This window comes from Mycteria americana, chromosome 9 (genome assembly GCF_035582795.1).
Source record: "Mycteria americana isolate JAX WOST 10 ecotype Jacksonville Zoo and Gardens chromosome 9, USCA_MyAme_1.0, whole genome shotgun sequence".
NCBI classification, from domain to species: Eukaryota; Metazoa; Chordata; class Aves; order Ciconiiformes; family Ciconiidae; genus Mycteria; species Mycteria americana.
In genome coordinates, this window is record NC_134373.1 from 8,906,436 (window position 1) to 8,919,662 (window position 13,227).

The following is a 13,227-nucleotide window of genomic DNA, read 5'->3' on the forward strand; positions in this document are numbered from 1 at the left end:
GTCTTTCATCAAACCTCTATTTGCAGGAAAATAGCTTGCTGGATAAAGCTACTACATAGTAAGCGCCTATAATGCACACTCTAAACCTGGCTGGGTTACCCAGGAAATTTTCTCCAATTAATAATCCTTCCTGTTTGAAGATGGCTTTTTTGGATAAATCTGTAGAGACCACAGTGTGCTCAAGGGCAGAATATTGGCGCAGTTACACCACACTCCCTCCTCAGACCAAATGCAAAATTTTCAGTCAGGACATTGCAGCTGTTCCACCGCTGTGCACATCGGTACTATGCAATAATTTAGGCCAGGAAACGGAGATTACTTCATACTGATGCAGAGCTGGTGATGATTTTTAAAAATTCTCAGAGGTAAAGTTTTACTTCACAATAAAACAACAAGTAAATAAATACATGAAGTAATGGCACCAAAGTCAAGCAGGAAGCCTGCTCAATAACTTTCAAATATGAAGGACGAAAAGTACAGTCCAACATAAAATTACTCTAACACATGGAACAAATAAAAATATCCTCAGCCTATTCACCTCAACTGCTGGGTTTACCAAAAATATTTAGCCAGCTATTGGATCATACAGAAGCTGCTCCATAGGCAGTAAGAACTACTTGATCCAAGCACGCACTTCACTCTGATGAGAAACAAACTATTAAGAAATAAATAATTAAATGCTGCTAAATCATTTTTCTATGCATTAGGTCAGTACTATTTAAAAACAACTGCCATCTATTCTGCTAACCAGAAATTGACAGACATATAATAAAGACCTTGCAAAAAGATCTATTTACTATCTTCAGCTATATTATAAAGTCTTACTTTTAAAGATGAACTAATTAGAAAATTATTGAAAATTAATCATATTAATGCCTAAGCTGAATTCCCTTTTGTTGTACCTCTGAGTAAAAACCATAGCAAATGCTTCAGTGGGAAAACAAGAAAACCATTATAACGCTAAAATGCAAATGCAAAGAACTTCAGTGAATCCAGTTATTTTTAATTAATCATGCTAATTGGCATATAAAAACCTCAAAAGTGAAGATGATAACCAAAGGCTAGCATTGCCAACTGCCTGGCTTCCTATACAAGAAGACAACTCAGACTACACCGGCATTTGTGAAATTGTTCTATTACTTAATAGCTAGCAGTAGTTAGGTATAGCACAAGATACTGTGCCATTTTGTTGTTGTTGTTGCCTTCTTAAAAGGAACATTTGACACTGGAGCATAAGATCTATCGCATTCATCTAAGTGCCTGACATTCTGGCCTTGCTCTGACCGACAGCCAGTACTACAGAGTAGATTTCAGTAGATGCGCAATTCACTGTTGCATTTGCGCACCCTGGTGCGGAAGGAGACTTAAGGGTTTAAACCAATTCCCTTCCGACACCCACTTACACACTGAAGCATGAGATTTGGTTCTCCTTGTTCTACTGTACCCTATGACAAAAATATCATTAGTGCTCATAAAATTAGTCTATTAAAAAAACAAATCAGCATTTTAAGCTAGGAATTTCTGTGGCATTACATTTCACCCACCAACTGTGTGCAACATAAGTGTTTTCAGTTCTAAATATATTACAACCCCATCACTCATCAGTGCTTTTTCTGTTATAAAATTAAATTAAAAAGAGGCAACAATCCCTACTATTTGGATGGCTCATTCAACCATTTTTGCAATTCTAATACAATTGTAAATAAATTCTCCCACGTCAACCATATGGTCCCAGTGAAGTGTTAGATCAGAAAGATAATTGATGTCAACACTGTTAGCAATCATCTTGCCAATCATCTAGCAAGTATTTCCTCATTGTTGTTCTGTGTAGGGCCAGACATGCAGGCAGAATAGATGGCACAACCTGTCATTAGAAGGTCTGCTGGGAAGAGGCTGAACACTACAAGCCTTCTCCTTCCCCACTCCCCCAAATCACTTCCCTATCTACATATTAGAACAGAAAATCTTTACGATTGATATCCTCAGCTTTGTCTTCAGCATCAGAATACAAGACACACTCACAACTTTGCAATGGCTAGAAACTGAATTGTCCAGTAACTAGAGTCAAATATTCAGCTTTCTTCATCAGCCACATGCATGATGCAGCCATGCATTCTACCTTGTCAAACAAAAATACATTCAGTTTTGAAAATCTAAAAGCAGCTTGCATAAGATGGAATATATTATCAAGATAATACATTGAGGTATATATTGAATACTGAGTATGTTTATCAAGATAAATACTAAGACGTTCTGCATGGTTTTGGGATGGAGTAGTGCCTGAAAGAACTGAACTGCAGCAATCTTAGATGCACATGTAGGTCTGATTCGTTACGTGCAATGGGGAAACTGCCCCCTTTGGTGTTCCATTTCTACTAGTGTTTTAATTCACCTGAGTTTAGGTTTTAATGACTTCTGTAAACTTGAAAAAAATATTAGTTGAGTTATCCATGATGATTTAAAAATCCTTTTCAAAACAGGATCTGGCATCCTCAGAGGTCATCAAGCCTAAGAGAAAATTTTTTATTGGTAGGCAAGGCAGATTAAAAGTGGAGTAAGAACAGCATCTATTAAGGTATAAAACTATTTAAAATTCTTCCTATTCTCCTTAAGTGTTTTTGGTTTGGTTTTTTTTGTTGTTGTTGTTGTTTTTGTTGGGTTTTGGGGTTTTTTTAAAGTGTTTAGTATCACCTAACTTCCTTCTTTAACTTCTAATTAATTGTTAAATATTTCAAATAATGTTGGTCCACTAAAAATCCAGACTCTTCTCATAAGTAACTTCTAGATTCTTCATCCTGGGAACAGCTATTCTTGTGACTTAGGATTTCATCCTGAAATGAGTTTATGCTCTAGGATAAGTCTGACCTTGTCACGTATGCAGAGCACCAATTATTCCCATATATTCCATGACCCGCACAATATTTTCCAACCAGTTTACAGTACTTTTGCTTTTTATACATAATGTACCAACAGAATCTGATCAAACTTTATTCTGAAACTAGTATGCATTTCAACACAAGAGCTTGCTGAAACTTGTGGGCACTTTTCTAAAGATTCCTAGTGATTTATACCTGGACCTAACCAAAAATTCACAAAAATCTAGAATTATTTAAGTAGGGAAGCTGTTTTACAAACCAAATCAGCATCTATATTGCATCATCTCTGCTTTGCTATCTAAAGAGTCTCCTAATCTCTTCTTAGTGTTTAATTTTATACACAGTTCTCAACTTCCAAACTGTTTTCTCTAAGATGATTCAGCCCTTGCCAATTGTTCCACATTATTCTTGTTTGATTTTCACTAACCATTTTTTAAGCTTTTCTGTCTACACTTCCAATATTTTATCTCTGCTTCACTGTTTCCTAGGAACGACACTAACTTGGAAATTATTTTTTTTAGAGTTTAACTACAACCTCCTTATTTGACACGATACATACATATGAAACATAGAATTCTACAATATAAAGAAATGCTACTAACAATAATTAGAATATCTAGGATGGTTGTTATCTAATACAGTATGCTTATGTGCATGTATATGAACTTGTATTTCTGTACTCGCACACAAACTTGCACACACTTAAATTTATACAAATGAGACATGAAGTTCCATTAAAGCTAATGGAAATCCTCCAGCAGCAAGACTTTCAAGACTGTGTTGCTTATATTCCATACAGAAGGAATGGAATCACCCATATAGTTCTTTATCGGCTAAATCTTGCTCACCTTGCTTTGTAATCAACAGTCATTCAATTCAAATTACCTACAAGAGGAAGGCAGCAAAATCTGGCTTTGCAGACTACTATTCATTTAAACAGGTAAGATGCAGATCACATGTCCAAGTTCTTATATAATACAATGATAATGGCTTTTATTAGTTAAAATATGAAATATGATTTCAAACTAAAAAGAAATCCATTTCCAATTATTACTCAGAACAAGAAATGCTTTTTATTTCCCAATATCATGTATGAACAAAATTTTCCAGTTTTTCAGTCATACAAATATGTATTTTATTCTCCAAGGTGTTAGCTCTTTTGTTGAAAAAATAAAGGTAGAGCACTAAAGGAGGAAGCATACAGTCTGCAGGATTCTGTTCTAGTGCATGATTGAAAATAAGCATGGCAAAGTCTCCTGGCAACACTTTGTGTAAAGATGCAGTAAAATAAGTGTAAGTTACATGCACACTAACTGAATGCTAGAGCCTTCATTTCTTATCCAAAAATATTTTGAATGGTTCTACGTACTGTTAAGGAGCTGTTGCACCCATTTCAGTAGCAGACAATCCACCTAAGACTGTATTCAGTGGACTTACTTAACAGAGGATTAAAAGTCAATCAAATACGTCAGATAAAAAGTAAAATGCAAAAAAAGAAAGAGTAATAATCATCTTCCTCTGATTTTTAAAATGATCATGACCTCCTAGTTAATATCATTTTTAATCAGATTTCTTAATGTAACTTCTGCAGTAGCTGTTTAACTAATAGAGTAAATCTGATAGTTGCAAGGGCTGGCTATGAGGCCTTTTCAGCAGGTATTTGCCAAACCTGTCTGTCCTGCTTTAATTGTGCTGAATACAGTATAAATTCTTTAACAGTTGTGACAAACATCACATAAACTCTGCTCACCAATGAGCCAGGCACAGCCTGTGACACTACTGTTCAGGGGCTTGGGTGTGGGGTTTTTTTTGCCCGGACAGATACCTCAAGAATCCTTGCAGTCCAACTGTCAACATCTTAACCATACCCTTTATGCTTAAGGATTGCTTTAAATTTTGAATTGCCTTTTGAGTTTTGAACACTGTTAATAAGAGGATTTTGACCACACTTACAGACTACAAAATGTGAAGTCTGAACACTTCCTCAAAAGGGAGTAGCACAGACTTGTGCATTGTACATAGCAATAAACCAAGGAGTAAATTATAATCCTGACGTTGACATGAACAGTGAGAACAGGGCAGATCAATTTACCACAGTCCCCTATTTAACCTATGCTACGCGCAAATTAAAATGGTCTCCAACAGCCATTTTGGGGATTAATTACTTACTACTTATTAATTTCTCCATATTATAAACACACATTATTACTGCAATATAACTTCTTTTCTAGATTATTACCAAAAGAAAGTGTGGCTTACTTTTCCTTTTTACCATGCACTTGTGCTAGAGAACTGTAGTTCTCCATGTCTAATAAGTTAAAAGTAGCAGACACATTTATCCCTTAAAAATTCCTGCCAAATGCTTAGCTGTCCACCTGTAACAACTGAGAAACAAGTTCCCATGCAATTTTGTTACACACTGCGCCTTCTTTCTCTTCTCTGAGAAAGTAAGCACTGCAACTCCTCCTTGATCAGCAAACAGGAAGAGACAAATCCATCTCATCTTGTTAAAGAAGGCAGTATGATTTCAAAAAACAAAAGAACTTTGCCACATAGATCACCTCTTTTAGTGTAATCGGCATTTGAAACAAATCGGTTTTTCTTGTTTGTACTTCTTTGCATGTTCTTTCCCGGGCCACACTTATCAAATACAGACAGAGACAGCCTATAGAGCATGATGGACCTTTGATCTGACTCATTGCAGCCACTTGTGTGTTATCTTACATTCTAACCTACTTTTTTTTTTTCCCCCCAGAGTGCCATGTATCAGAAGTAGCAGAATTTTCATCGTACTGATTTGGTCCTGTAATTCAGATACAAGTATACTGACATAGTTTTATGACTGAGGTAACATTATTGACTATTTTTGGTGCATTACAAGGAAGAGCCGTATCCATATAACATACACATAGTCCACACTAGAAAAATTGACTACATTTCTCAAGTACCTATGTTCAGCTTCAATATCATGGACTGAAATTCATTGTCTCTCTGATAGTCATTTTTCAACATTTCATTGAGGATGGAAACCAGCTGAAAAGGCTAAGATACAAAGAGAGGGAAAAACAGTTGCCAGTTTTCTCTTCTTTTGAGAGAACTTCCATCGTTTTGGACCAGAATAATTCTAGAAATTTACGTTCCTTCATTACTATTCATTGTCATGCCTCTTTTTTGTTCTGGTCTGGAGAGAATCAAATGTAGTCACATCTTGCTCATGTTGTTGCTTGCAATTCTACCAAGAAAGGGTAGTTCCATAGTTTAGTTTCATATGCTACTACTGCCAGGCCACTCTAAATTTTCCTCCTTTATGCCGGTGTAAACTGATACTGACATTACTGTCACTTTCAACCTGTTGAGACTGTAAGCAAAATTTGGAAAAGGTTGTTTGTTCTAAATTCAGTATTCTTATTTCTGACTTCCACTGCTAACCAAGGTCACTACTTCTGTCTGTCAAGTTACACCACTACTCTCATATTATTTTTAAAAGGTTTGAAAAGTTTGCTCTAACAGCATTAACTGAACTTACAATGTGTGTAGGCTGACATTTTAACTTACAGGTATCTAATGTTAGTTTTGGGTTGTTTTTTTTCCAGACAGCTACCTTACTGTCTTGATTTCAGAAGTGCTAAATACCAGTATCTTTCATTAAAGAAATGTTAGAATATTTATAAAAATGATAGGTTACTTGAATGTTCAATGTTGCAAAATTGTATGATTTATCTAGGCTACCTCTATCACATATGCTAATGTATGTCACTGGCAGAAAGACCTTTTTTAAGCTTTCTATTACCTAAACTACTGTTCAGATTCTGAGCCACAGTCAATGTTTTGCTAAATACCCACCAGTTAAAATACATGCTAGGAATTATGTAACGATGCCTCTCCCTCCCTTGTGGTTATTCTTGCTCCAAATTATGAACTATCATATTCAAAAATCAGCACTGTGAGTACTGCTCTGCTGTCAACATTACTGCATTTCAAGTAACTGTATCAGCTACAGATAATACTAACTATAAACATTCAAAGCCTACCAACATTTACATGGCTGGTTTCTTAGCTTGTAGTGGTTCTCTCTTGGAAGAGAAGGAAAGCTTTTGAGGGCTATTATACTATCTAAAAGATGAGGTTCTTGCACCTCACAGTAGTTATAGCCCTTTTGTACTACTACATGTCCCTCTTCCTTAATTGTAACACTTGTAATTACTCCAAAATTGTGGTAAAAGTGGGAAAGAGTATAGGATTAGTGATGGTGTTTCACAAGAGGATAACTGGGGAGAACAGTTAAATCTCAGCAATGTTTAGACTTTAAATAAGATTACAATCATAGTAATGCATAGGACACAGCAACTTGCAGCTAGTGAATTTTGCCTTTCTTCAGGTTTTATGTCAACATGACAAATGGAAGACGTTTATTTTGGAATATTACAGGACAAAAGCATTTCATGATATCTGTTCTGTGAGCTCTTCTGTCAGAGCTCACCTAGCTGTGGAATCCTTAGTCTGCTGCCCCATGAGAACTTGATCAGAATATTTTCCTTCCAGCTACTGAGGTGAAGTGTCTAGGCTGCCAAGCAAGCATGACGGTTTAAAACAGTTAACATAAAAACTGCAGTAAAATCAAAATACATACAAATTCACCATTCAGTGCAGTGAATTTTTTTTGTACTGAATAGTTTTCTGACTGTGACTTCATAAAGCAAAACCAGCCTCATTTTAAATATGGAAATAGTAATTTAAACATGGAAATAGTAATGCTCATAGGCAGAACACGTGAAGAAAAGGCAGGACCTCAAAGTTCTGTTCCTCACTCTGCCAACTCACGCAACTGTGGCTTAGATTTCTTCTCTGTATTTATCTATGTCAGTCAGGCATTTTGAGTTCTATGGACCCTGAAAGCCATCAGAGCACTAAGTATCATATTCATCATAAAATGATGGTGAACAAGTATAACCCTCAAGACTGAAAGCTCTAATAAGATTTCAGTTATTTGGGCCACAGGTTGTTTTGCCATATGTGCAGGCTGATTTGTACCAAAGCTTCAAGTAGAGGGGAAGAAAAAATGGCTAGAGAGGAATAAGGACAATGGGTAAATGGGAAGCCCTCAGCATAGCCTCAGAAATGAAGAATGAAGTATAAAAATAAGGGAAGCCCAACAAGCTGTCTGATAACATGGCCTCTGGCACATTAGAATTTGAAAACCTAAGAGTTCCTTTCAAATAACTCCCCTCTCCAAACCTGGAAAAACTACATTTTCTCTCCGTGGTGTCCCAAGTGGCTATATTTGCTCACTACCAAGCACTAAGTCGAAATGTCTGTAACAATGAGAAGAACGGGATAAAAAGCACTTGAGAGCAACACATTTAATAAATCAATCTAGGTAAGATCCTAATCCAACTGGGCGTCTTAGAACAAAGAGCCTTACTTTCACTCTTGCCTCACAGAGCCCTGCAAAGGTATTGGATGTTTCCACCTCTCTCCAGCCTACTCAGACACGTTCTGGTCTGCCCAAGCTCACAGTTAGGCAGGTCCATTTTGCGTCTATGGGAACGTGCTTTATGGGACTGTAACCTATATCAGCCAAAATGACCAAGTCCCTGGTTCTAGGAGACCCATATTAGAGTAACACAAGCAGCCTGCTACTTTCGTACCTTCAGCTCACCCTGCTCAGGCCTGCCTACTCCTTCAAAGCAATCTAATCTCTGTGTTTTATCTTCAAGAAAATATCAGTTGTACATAGTATTAAACACAGTACTTACTGTCAGGGAGGCACTCCCAACAGGAAATAAAAGCAAGCACATAATTATCCCTTTAGTCTTCTCCAGGCTTCCTAGCTCAGCTTGCAAAAAGCAGACTACTGGGCAGGCCAACTCTTCACTCAGCGTGTATTTGGTGCAGTTCTCTTTTCCTTTTCTCATTAGGCAGAAATATTAGCACTGATCTGATGTTGCATCAAGATGCCCCAATCCAAGGTAACGCAAATAAGGCATAGGTCCATCTGGCATTCACGTGCAGTTCTAAGCCACTCATACCACTGCTCCTTAGCAGCATCAACAGAAGGGCTTCCAGCTTCCAGCCATGAGGCTTCCAGCTTCATACTGCAAACAAAATGTTTGTTGTTGTAAGACAGAGCACTTGATTTTTTAAGATCCCTGAACATTCACTGTTCAAAATGTATATCTGGAAATCTGATCCCATATTCAAACTAGACAGTTACTATAGTAAACCTGTGTGTCGGTTATTCAAAGAATGTGAGGGACTGCCATGCCAGGTTATGAACTCTCTATAACAAAAGAGAGTTCATAAACAAGAGACAAAACCAAACCTTTTAGTTCCACCTTTCTAATTCAAACTACCACTCACATGAACTTCTCAATTCTCTTTTAAGCTCTAGCAAAGTGCACAACAAGGTGTTCTGCACTAAGGAAGGAAAGCTTATGAGAATTAAAGGTCAAACTGTGTTCTCAGCTATAACAACATAAGACCTGGAGAAAGGCCCTTGTATTCATTGGAGTTACTTCAGTTTTACACTGAAGAACACAGAGTAGACTTGGAAAAATCTATTTTTAAATTCTCTTTTATTTAAATCATCAGATGACAGACTACGCTGGGAGTATTTTACAAAGAAGCTGCTTGGTCCAGCACTTTTGGAAGCTTTAAGGAATGCAATCAGATTGTAAAAACTAATGATAGACTGATGCTATGCAAGTCCTCAGCTATTTTCACAACAGCCTTAAAATCTTCTATGTGAAAGTGATGAAATTCCACTTTTAATTAGAAAAATAAGAATTTTATGCATCTGACTTATGCAGAAGTTTTGTGCAAAGGAGTTTTCAGATTGCTGTAACAGTGTATCAGAAGTAAATACTGAAAAAACTGACTGTACTTCAAGCTCATAAAAGCACTCAGACTTCTTGTTTTGTTTGCAGTAATAGGACTTTTAAAGCAGAATGATTAAAGGGTTTGCAAGGCTTCTTGTGCAATTGATAATCTACATACTTAACCTAAGGAAACAAACCACAACTTTACACAGATGCCAGTACATAGATCCAGATCCCTGGTTGTGTAAACTAACCTAACTCCCTTCAAATCCTCATGTCTCAATCAAATTAACAGAAGGATTACCATAAAGCAAACCCAATTAATTTCAGCAATTTGAATTTTCTTAGACTGGTATGAGTTAGTAAGTTATTCAAATTTAGGTTCAACTGAGAAGTTAATGTAGAGATCAATGTTACATCTCAGAATTTACTCACATGGATTCTGAAGTTATCATGTCTGAATACAAAATAACCCAGGATCAGAATTTAAAATACTCAAAAAAAGGACAAAAAACATAAACGCAAATACCCTCTGACCATGCTCTCCCCCTTCTAGAGACCTCATCTACCCAGGCTCCCTTCTTCCTTTGACTATCTCTGGATTCACCGAACAGCCAGCACAGTTTCAGCTTGCTCTCTTGTGGCCAACATTAGAGCTACAATTGTCCTGGTACTGTTCAGTTCCAAGGACCTTCAAGAGTGGTTATTCTAAAGAATGACAAGTTTCCTCAGGTTACTGTCACTTACAGCTGAACCTAGTAAATGACTCAAGTTTGAACCCACAACCAAGTTATCATGGCTTAATATGTTACCAAGCATCAGCTTAGATACAGAACTGAGTACATGCAGATTTCTAGCCCACAGCAAAGCCCGGGAACTTGGCACTGCTAAGCCCCAAAGGCATTATCAATGGTACCCTGTACCTCTCACATCCGTAAAATCATTGGACACAAATGTACTGCCAACACTTTGAAAAGAGGTCTTCAAGACTGATAGAGGTTTTCAGAAGGATGGCCTAACATTTTCAGCAGGCTTTTAACAACAGTCTGTCAGAGCTTGAGCTTGGTTATTTGAGGATACTGTTTTGGTCATGTGTTTGCTAACACATGATGGCTACTTCAAATATTTTCTGGCATCAGTAACAACTGCCTGTTTTGTAATGTTTACTGTAATGTTACTAGATACAGTGTAATGTAACTGTTTACATTGCTTGTTGGGTAATTTGTGTTATTTTTAAAGATCCCAGATGCTGAAAAGGTGAGGACTTTAAAAGACTCTGAAATATTCCTTGATACTTTATTAACATTGTGTCAGGCATTAACCTACCTCCCAAAAATAGTTTTATGCCAGAAATAGTTCAGAGCACCTGAGCTGGCACAAGAGAAGTGCACAGACACAAGCAGATTGACCAGAGATCTATTATTGAACTACATTGCCCACTTAGGTGTCAGCCAGATCAGCTCCTGAGCCACCTCACCACCTCTCATGAAGAGCAGGGGAAGCACATAGCAAACAATAGAACTACAGCAGCCCTGAAATAAGGTTGAATTAAGATGTCAGAGCTCTGCATGGGGAGATAAAAGGTGGCAACCTTTTCCTTTGTTGAGTTTTAAACACAGCTGCTCTTACTGTGAGTATGAATGTAGGTAATTTCAGGAGTAATCATGTCGCAGGAATCCATTTATTTTAAAAAGGACTTAGCAAAAGCACATTCCATATCAGTAGAAGAATCAGCAATTTGTGGTAAGACCAGAAGTTTAAAACATTCCACATTCACTATTATGTCTCAAGACCATTATGATCACTCTTAAGAGCCAACCAAGGAAACAATCTCAGGAACAGAGTGATGAATTTTTGATTAAAAAACATTAACTGTATTTATTACTGAACATGAAAAGGATCATCAGTACAGAAATTATACTTTGACTACTGGGTTACTTGATCATCAACCTTTGTAACGTATGAACAGCAAATAAAATACTCAGGCAGCAGCGGGTTGGGAGGTACTCAGATTAAACAAATTACGCCACAGAACAAGAGTGACAAACTACAAAGCATACCGAGCAATAGCATCAAAACCATTGTATGTGACCCTGGTATGCATATTTCTTCTGGAATTTGAAGGACAAGCCCCAGAACCTCTCCAATCCCTAGGCAACAGTTCCCCAGCAGCTTCAGTTAACCTGCTTTGGGACTGCCAGAATCCCATGAGCACTGGTACGCTGCAGAGAAAGCCGCATCAGCTACCTAACCTGTCTCGCCACACAATCCCACAAGCAGCTACGTTGATGCAAGGGTGGAGGCACAAGCGTGTGGTTGAAGGTGGAAGGAAGAGCAAGACTTAGCTTTTATGAAACTGTAACCTCAGTTTCTCTTTCTGTTGAAGGCAAATAAGCATAACATTTGCAAGTTACTGTATTGTTAAATATTCTTATAGCCAAGTTGTCTTTTTTGAGCCAAAATCCTTATTCTCCCTATACCACCGCCAAAAATTCCAAACAACATCACGGACATTCCAACCAAGCTCATGGATGCCATGAAAAGAAGGTGTAATCTTGCTCACAAGCTCTAAGTGTTATCAAAATACATAACACATATGATTATGTGAGCCACAAATCACAAAGCAGCAGAAGTCTACACTCCTACCTCACTTATTAAAGTAGCAAATATTTCAAATAATTCAAAGATCTGCACAGTATTTTCAGTGCAGTCAGTAGCATAAGGGCTTGTAGGATTTTATGAGATTTCTATCCCAACTGAGCTATCAGTAGTGGTCTATAAGTTTGGAATGGCTCTTGAGTCTTTAGAATAATTACACAGTATTTTCCTCTTGAAAAGGGACAACAGGAGACCAAAAAATAACTGTAATGTTCCTTCATCAACCACCTTGACAAAGTCTTACCCAAACTCCCCACTGATATCCACTAACACTCATTAATAAATATATGATCTATTTTCCATGAAAATCAGCAGACTTCTGATTTCCTGCCATATGCAGTTCATTCACCAATTAACTCAGTGATCAGAGCATGTAATTCCTTTCATAAGTAAATCATACACTATCTTAAATTAATTTTTTATTCCTCATTGGTGCTACTGGAAGACTTTTTCAAAACCTTCTAGTCACAGTAATTGGCTCCTTTTACCTAAGCCTAAATTTATCCTCAGCCTAAATTTATTTATGATAGCAAATCATGATAATATAATTTGTCTTTGTGCTATCATCATCCTGCCACTTAAACAACTTCTTCCCTGACGTATTTATAAAGAAAGGAAGACAGCTGCATCGCTGTGATATATCTACAGTAGAATGGAAGAGACAAGAGAAATACCCAGACCATCCTACCAAAGAGGAAAACATATAATCTTAATATCTGTAAATATTAAATAATTCATATCTCCTCTGGAATACCTTTAAGCAAACTGCTTAAAGGTGTTTCAGAGCAAGCTGCCCGACTCCAGTCCAGGGTCACCGCCACACCAAACAGTTCTAAGGCAAAGCATTTCCCTTCTTTGTAATTTTTTTTTTCCTT